General features: G+C 49.3%; 1 protein-coding gene across 4 annotated transcripts in view; it reads right to left on the bottom strand.

Moving 5' to 3' along the window:
• Window positions 1-6,773, bottom strand: part of Tspan11 (tetraspanin 11) — a 67,861-nt gene extending 61,088 nt beyond the window's left edge. The window contains exon 1 of one of the 4 annotated variants that reach the window (XM_085687177.2): window positions 6,515-6,770. The gene's annotated coding sequence lies outside the window, so the exon portion shown is untranslated. Of the gene's footprint in view, window positions 1-6,514 lie in introns of all 4 variants that reach the window. The other 3 variants (XM_085687179.2, XM_048444050.3, XM_085687178.2) reach the window with 3 other exon arrangements.
• Between the last annotated feature and the right edge of the window lie 1,355 nt (window positions 6,774-8,128).

The following is an 8,128-nucleotide window of genomic DNA, read 5'->3' on the forward strand; positions in this document are numbered from 1 at the left end:
GTGGCAGAGCTCGGGAATGCCTAGCGGTTGGGCACATAGGCAGACCGCAAGATGAGAGATATCTAGGCAGTGTTGGTCCTCGGTTGGCTACCCGTCTTTGGCAAAAAACAATCTTTTCTTACATGTATAATCATCACAGCCCTCAAAGTCAGTGTTTGTTTAGTTTATGGGTTTTGGGTTTTTGTTTGGTTTTTGTCTTTTGAGACAAAATCTTCCTATGTGGCCCAGGCTGGCTTTAAATTCTCTTTCCTCATCCAGAGGGCCGGGATTCTAATCCATCTCACAGATTCTGCACCACCATGGCTGATATTTAAAGCACTGCTATCATCCCCATTTCACAGATGGGGCCATGGCTTGCACATAGAATGCCCCATAGGCCCATGTGTTTGAACACTTGGTGTCCATATGGTGACACTGTTTGAAGATTGTAGAACCTTTGGGGAGGGACAAGTGTAGCAAGGGTGGGTCACTGGGGGAACCTTTGAGGGTTACAGCCTAGTCCTACTTCTTGCCTGAGCTCTCTGCTTCCTGCCTGTGCTTCACTGCCAGGGACAGGAGAATTTGTTGCTATCCTCATGGTCATGCTGGGCTATGCCCTTTGAAACATGAGTCCAAATGGACCTCTTTTTCCTTAAGCCTTAGCTGTCAGATAGTTCATCACAGTGATTAGAAAAGCTCTCCTCAGCCCTTCCTTCCTCCGCAGGAGCAGAGGGCTGAGTGCTGCCACCCACTGTGTCTGTGGAAGGCTGTGAACTACAGTTGAATCGGTTTCATGCATCATTGCTGCTCTTTTGGTAAGAACAAAACACACCTATGACCTCTGGACTGTGGGATTTGGATGATACCACATACAGCTTAAATGCTTCAGGGTCAGCCTTTTAAGAGGACATTATATAGTGGAAAGATTGGTGGCAGAGGTTATGCTGGTCACTTAGTATCAATCTTCCTTTACTCAATGTCCTTTAGTGTTAGGGAATAATAACATGATGGGCCAAGAGAGAGCAAGGAAGAAAGGAAAGGCGCTCGGTTTCTGTGCTTTATTGGTGTCTCCTGCACAAGGGAACGGACGTCTGTGTTTCCGTGCTTTACTGGCTCCCCCAAACTATACCGCTGGTTCTGATGGGTGGATGAACTCTTCCCAAGACACATCAGCTATGATGACTACCACTCTTCCTGCAATGTCCATGCCACGAGCGTTTAGTGGATACCTACTCTTTACGTGATGGGACTAAAAAAATATCAGTCATCTGATCCCATCTCTAGCTGATGCTGAGGGAGGCAGGGTCAAAGCCAGGGAAGGGACAGAGATCTTCAAGTGCAGGAAGGCTGATTCTCATCTCAGAGGCAACTCTGAGAAGCCTCATTGCAATATTTCAAGGACACTCAGTAATGGAGACTTTTACCTGCCAAATGAGTTTCACAGTCTGACAAAATTTTCTTTATTTTCTCAAGCCTCAAACATACTGGACAATTTCTGCCCCCCCCCCATTTTGTTTTCATCATTTTAAACATCCTTGAATCTGCTCTCTTTGTGAGTGGCTTAAATTGATTGTTTCAAAAAAATGATGTAACGTAGAAAAGAGAACAAACATAGTAAAATGAAAATAAGTTTTTTTTAAACTAGAGAAACAAGTATCTTGTTGATTAAAGTTGATTAACAAAGATCTTTTAAAACATGAAGTTCATGTAGACAAAGGAAAAAAGAACTCCAAGGTTGGGGTAGGGTTGAGAACCCTGAAGAGGTCGTCCCATGGCCTTGCCGAAAAGGGAGGCCGTTCACTGCTTCAGAACACAGTGGGGACCCACGAGAGAGGTTTGCCTCACATTTCCAGAACCCTCTGTGATGTGGAATGTCCTTCTGTATAAGTGTTGCTTTTATTGGTTAATGAATAAAGCTGCTTTGGCTATGACAAAGGCCAGGCTGAAAGAGATAATAGAGTAGGTGGAGTCAAAGAGATGTCATGTAGCTGCCGAAGGAGAAAGACACTGGATCCTTACCAGTAAGCCACAGCCTCGTGGGGATATTTAGATTAATAGAAATGAGTTAATTTAAGATGCAACAGTTAATTCATAAGAAGCCTGAGCTAATAGGTCAAGCAATGTTGTAATTAATAAAGTTTCTTTGTGATTATTCGGGTCTGGGCAGTTGGGAACAAACAAGGAGTCTCTGCTTACACCTCTGTTATATTCCTAGTTCCTGGAGATTGTAAGTCTTAAAGAGAGGCTGTGGCAAAAGGTAGGAGGAGGCTGCTAGAAGGCAGATTACCCCACAGGTATGCTTGAGGAGTAGGCAGTGTCTCAGCTACTGTTCCATTGCTGTGAAGAGGCACCATGACCAAGGCAACTCAGAAAAGAAAGCATTTAATTGGGGCCAGGTTACAATTTTAGAGGGTTGGTCCGTGGTCATCATGCAGCAAGCAGGAAGGTATGGTCGGTGCTGGTGCTCAGCTGCCGGAGCGGCTGAGAGCTTTATATCCTGATCCTTAGGCAGGGGGAGAGAGGGAGAGAGGGAGAGAGGGAGAGAGGGAGAGAGAGAGAGAGAGAGAGAGAGAGAGAGAGAGAGAGACTGGACCTAGTATGGGTTTTTTGAAATCTCAAAAATTTCCCACCTCCAGTGATATGCATCTTCTAACAAAGCAACAAGGCCACACATCCTAATTCTTCTTAAAAGATTTCACTAACTGGGGACCAAGTGTTCAAACATATGAACCTATGGGGGCCATTCTCATTCAAATCACAACAGGTGACAGGGACCAGGGAAGATGCCCCAAGGGAGATGAAGGCAGGTCTGTGCATAATCCACAGACCTCCATCTTTCCCACTGAGCCACAATCTACAGTGGTCGCCTTCCCCATCCATGCCCTTGTGATCACAAAGCTGTCTTCCACCTACTCCGCTGTGGTCACCAGACACGCAGGAACCCAAGCCCTCTGCCATGCTTTCCCTCTGTCCTCAGCCATCCACACACCTCACTAGAAGAGATCACTTCTCAGATCTACAAGTGAGAAAATTAAATAAATGCACAGTGAGGTCAGGGGACGCACAGGTCACACAGGAGGAAGAGCAGAGTCAGGATGGGCCTGCCTCTATGTGCTCCAGGTGTGCAGGTGTGCCTGTGTGTGTGTGTGTGTTTGTGTGATGTGGTTTCCATATCTTCTGTTTTCTCATCTCTTCCTGGGAGTGAGGTTAAATAGCAGCAACCAGAGCTTAGAAGGAAGCAGCTGTGTCTCCATGGATTCCTTCGCATCCAGAAGTTCAAGGCTCATGGTAGATACTTGATGAATACATGGAATACATGTGTGCTATACAGGTCACTTCCCCAGTTTTATCTGCCGTGTGTGTGGTGTTTTATCTGAACCTAGAAGCCCACAAGGATCAACTAGACCAGGACCAGGTACAAGCAGCAAAGTTGGCAGCCCAGGGGAATTGACAGAACATTCCAGTTCTCTTTGGTCAACTCCCCGTCTCTCGAACCACCCAGAATGAAATAATGTCACCCCCTTCTTCACTGAAAGCATGACTAGTGTTCTCCCAAGAAGTTTGGGAGAGGCGTGGCTTCGTGGTAAGCCTAGTCTGCTGGGGGCTGGGGTGGCGTTGGAGGTAGCAGTCACATTGTCACATGTCATTTTGTTTTTAGGAAGAGTGAGTATGAGTGAGTGCTTTTTCTCAGAGGTGAGATTCGAGACACCAGGAAGCATGCTGATGAACCTGCAGGCCAGATTCCTTCCCCTCGGCTGGTTCTGAGTTCAGAGATGGCTCTCCCTCCACTGCCCACCGCTCAGAGAAAGTGATTATGGGTGGGCATCTAGTGGAATTGGGGTGATCGGGACAGTGTGCTCAGGGAGCACACCCAGGGAGGACAATGGCAGATACAGCCACCCTGAATGTGTAGTTCTCAAGTATCTGTGAGTAGTTTAGCCTCCTCATTGCTGCCCAGTGTTTCCTCTCCATCTCATGCCCATCCCGTATGCCTGCCAGTGCTGCATTGTGTGCAGAATTATTTTTGTATTGATTATGACTTAACATCCTAGGAACCAAAACCAAGCCATGACCAGCGCTGGTTTGTGGAATACCCACTCTGTGGGGGAGGAAGTGTGTTGCCACGTAGTTCCTGCTTGAAGGCTAAATAGCGATGGATGGCTAGTTACAATAGTATGTTTTAATGTGGAGTTGGGACACATGCCTGTAAGCCTCTGGTGCAGTGGTTTTCTAGCATGTGTGAGAGGACTCCATCTTCAAAGAAAATCTTATCTGGAAGCAGACCTAGAACATACTGCAAACTCTGAACAGTTTGTGCTATGTCTAGGGCTTGCTTCCCACACCCATAGGTCCAGAAAGGAAAACATGCCTACAACCCCCTGCTCAAATACCCAGAACATAGCACCTGCTATGTTTTAGGAGGGGGCAGAGAAGAGGACCAAGATGGCCTCCGCTTTCTTCTCACTTACCCTACAGCAGACAGCAAAGGTCAGTTTAGAATGTAGCGACTTCTGTCAACAGGGCACCCTGGGGTGTTGGGGTCTAGCTGGGAACTGGCTCTTTCAAATGGGCCACCAAGAAAGGCCTCAAGGGACGGGCTGACCCTGGAGCCAATATCAGAATGGTACTTGGACATGCCCTGATGTTGGCCAATGGGAAGCAGATCCACAGATTGAAATGACTTTTTCTAAGAGCCCAGATAAGGCTTAACTCTGGGTTTCTAGGCTTCCATCTCCAGGGTTCTTTCCTTCACCAACATTAACTAAGTAGCCACCACATGAAAAGGTCTCTGGGACAGGTGACATTCAAGGGCCACAAGCCTCCTGACCATGTCTTGATGCTGGGCACTTGCTGTCTGTGTATAAATGCTGAGCTGGAACTCCCCCATCCCCTTCCTCTGACCCAGGACTGGACTTGGTTCTGAAGTCCTTGTGCCACAAAAGACAGAATTCTGCAGGGAATGCCCAAAGCCTGTGGGCTTGGGGTACCAACTTCTTCACTTCCTACTTTCTGGGAAGCAAACTGCAGGGAGCTAAACAAGATGGCAGACCAAATCACCCACATTCTCCAGGAGGCAGGCTTTCAGCAGAAGTAAGGCTCCCAGGGTATTTGAAGACCATCGAAGCCAGTTTCTTTCCTGTGCTGCCCAAGACATTTACATAGAAACTGTGGGAAGCCTGTCTGTAATTTCCACATTTCCACCTGAGAGTCCAGACACCGGCTCCAGACAGACACCCCTCTGGTGCTGAGTGTAAGGGCTCCCTTTACCACCTCAGACCAAGCAGCTGCAGATCCCCAGGGCTTTCCCAAGCCACCAGCTGGCACCTGTGTGCCCAGCATCATCCCCTTGCCTAAAGCCCCATCCCAGCCATCCCCATATTGATCCTCCATCTGTCTAGGAGACACGTAGGACCCCAGTTACTGGCTCCGCTGTGCACAATAAGCCACGGAACTCTGATAACCCTCCTAGGTACAGAACCGTGACACAATCATGGCAGCTAAATTCCCTACTAAGTCCTGGGCTAAAGTCGGGGTGCCAAACTCCACCAGCTGTTTCCTTTATGATTCAGTATTAAACACAGAACTTCTAATCTGGCTCCATACTACCCTCATTCTCTCTCCCCACCCCTCCACCACCACCCTATGCCCTGGAGTACATTTAGGAATTTTCTAGATGTTGCCTTTTTTTCTGATGCCCCTTCCAACTGCCTGCCCCAGTGTATGTCACTTGCTGGGGCCTCTGGCTGCCTCTTCCTGTGCACGCTGAAGTCTAGACCAAGTTAAGATGCCAACCAGCCCTCCTCTCCCCTACTTTCCAGCTAGTTCAGTCCTGTGAACACTGCATAATCCACAGGATGCACATCCATCCCAGAATCGTCTTCACTCCTGAGCACACAAAGCAGTCAGCTGCAGACACAGGGCTCAGCACATGCCCACAGGTGACAAGGCCTGCCAACTCAGAACTCCATATGCCCTAACGCACAGCAGGGCCCTGAGGCCTGGTGGCTAGCCCAGCCTGGGAAGACAGACTAGACTGCCTGGGAACAATCCCCCAGTGTCCTGGACTCAGCAGCTGCCAGCAGTTAGCAGACCCTGCTTTTCATGGGGTCCTGCAGCCTTGCCTTCGCTAGCAAACAAGGGGCAGTCCCTGGCATTTGGGGTGAACAAAGAGGGGGATATTTTCCGGAGGGACAGTTATGTACTGGGTATTCTACATGGCCCAGACTCTCTCAGAGGCCCAGCAAGAAGTTAATAGTAATAATCCAGGGCAGAAACGCAAGGCGGACGTTTAGAGCAGTACCGACCTCCCCCAACTCCCTCTGCTGAGCATAGACACTTACACAAGCACCCACCACAGGTCCAGTGGGTTCCTGTCCCACCCTCACTCAAGGGCCACTTTCCTGCCCACCCAGCCCCGCTGGGGTCCTTTTGGGGATGGGTAGCTGAGCTGGAGGCATCCTCTGGGGCATCCCCTTGGTACTTGGTGCCAGTCCCACCAGCGGCGTGCCCATCTCCTGCCGCCACCTGCACTTACCAGGCCACAACCGCTTGACTGGATGTAGGGAAGGATCGGGATCCTGGAGCGGTGACTGCTGCTGTCCTGGGCACAGGCGCCCGCCCAACCCCGCGCTCTCCCTGCCTCTCCTGCAGCCTGCCGGGCGCCCCTCTCGCAGACCGGCCAGCTGGGACGCGCCCACAGGCCCAGGGCGGGCGGGGACCGGCTGCTCTTTGTTTGGAGCTGGCTTTTTATTTTTCTTTCTCCAGTTCAGAGCACACGGAGCTCTTGGTCCTGGCAATAGTGCAGAAGTGGCTCCGAGAAACTTGTGGGGGGTGGGGGTGGGGCGGAGAGGGAGAGGCAGCCATCCCAGACCCACCCACTCACTCTAGAATCCCCGTCCCAGACTTAGATTGGTCCTCATGAAGAGGAGGAAATCTCAGGATCCGGGAAGAAGTAAATCCTTGAGGGGTATAGAGATGAGCCTCTTACTTCTCTCCTTACTCCTGAAGACACAAGAGCCATCTCTCAAAGTCATGTGGACCATCGTTTTTACCCTCCTTGGAACAAATAAATAAATAAAAAATTAAAAAAAGCCAGATCCCTTCTTAGACTGGAACACAATGGAAGGGCAGACAGCAAAGGCCTGGTCTTTGTCAGTGGGTGAGGAAGCAGAGTTGCTGACCCCAGCTGCCCAGCAGTGGGCAAGCACCCTATGTGATCTACAGAGAGAAACACCCGCGCTTAGCCAGCCTTGACTGCAGTGAGCAAGACTTGCCGCTCCTTCGTTATTTTCCTTTCTGCTGTGTCAAAATACCTGGCAAGAACAACTTAAGGAAGGGTTTGTTCTGTCTCACAGTGTGAGGGTGCAGAGGGTCACAGACGGCACAGTGACAAGAGCAGGGGTGGCTGGTCACATTCGATCTGCAGCCAAGAACCGGAGGGGGATGGCTGTTGATGCTCAGATTGCTTTTTTTGTTTGTTTGTTTGTTTGTTTTTTGTTATCCAGTCCAGATTCCAGTATGGGATATGGTCACATAATTTCCCTCAGTGAAACATCCTCCTAGACACATCCAAAGGTGTGTTTCCTAGCTGATTCTAAAGTCAGTGAAGTTGACAACTGAGTCACAAAAGGCAGGGAAAGCTGAACTTACCTAGCTACTGAGGCACCAGCACCCCCTAAGTATCCAGCTAGCTCCTAAGGATGGGCTGTCCTATCATAGGGGATGTGAGTTGGGACTTTGGTTTGGATGTGTTTTGTCTCCCTCAAAATTCACCCTGAGGGATTGGCGAGATGGCACAACGATTAAAAAAGAGCACTGGCTGTTCTCCCAGAGGACCCAGGTTCAATTCCCAGCACCCACATGGCAGCTCACAGCTGTCTGTAGTTCCAAGATCTGACACCATAACACAGATATACATGCAGGCAAGACATCAGTGCACATAAAATAAAACTCATCCTTAGATTTAATGTCTAGGGTGGCGGGGTGTGGGAACTTTCAGAGTGCCTGGGTGCTGAGGGCTCCTGGAGGGATTAATACTGCTCTCACCGAACAGGCTAATTCTCTGAGAAGTCAACTTTTGTGGTTCCACACTGGACAGGTTATGCCAGAGAGCAGGTTATACTTATTTCATTTTTATGTGTGTGCATGT

The sequence above is a fragment of the Myodes glareolus genome, chromosome 3 (genome assembly GCF_982192425.1).
Source record: "Myodes glareolus chromosome 3, mMyoGla1.1, whole genome shotgun sequence".
NCBI classification, from domain to species: domain Eukaryota; kingdom Metazoa; phylum Chordata; class Mammalia; order Rodentia; family Cricetidae; genus Myodes; species Myodes glareolus.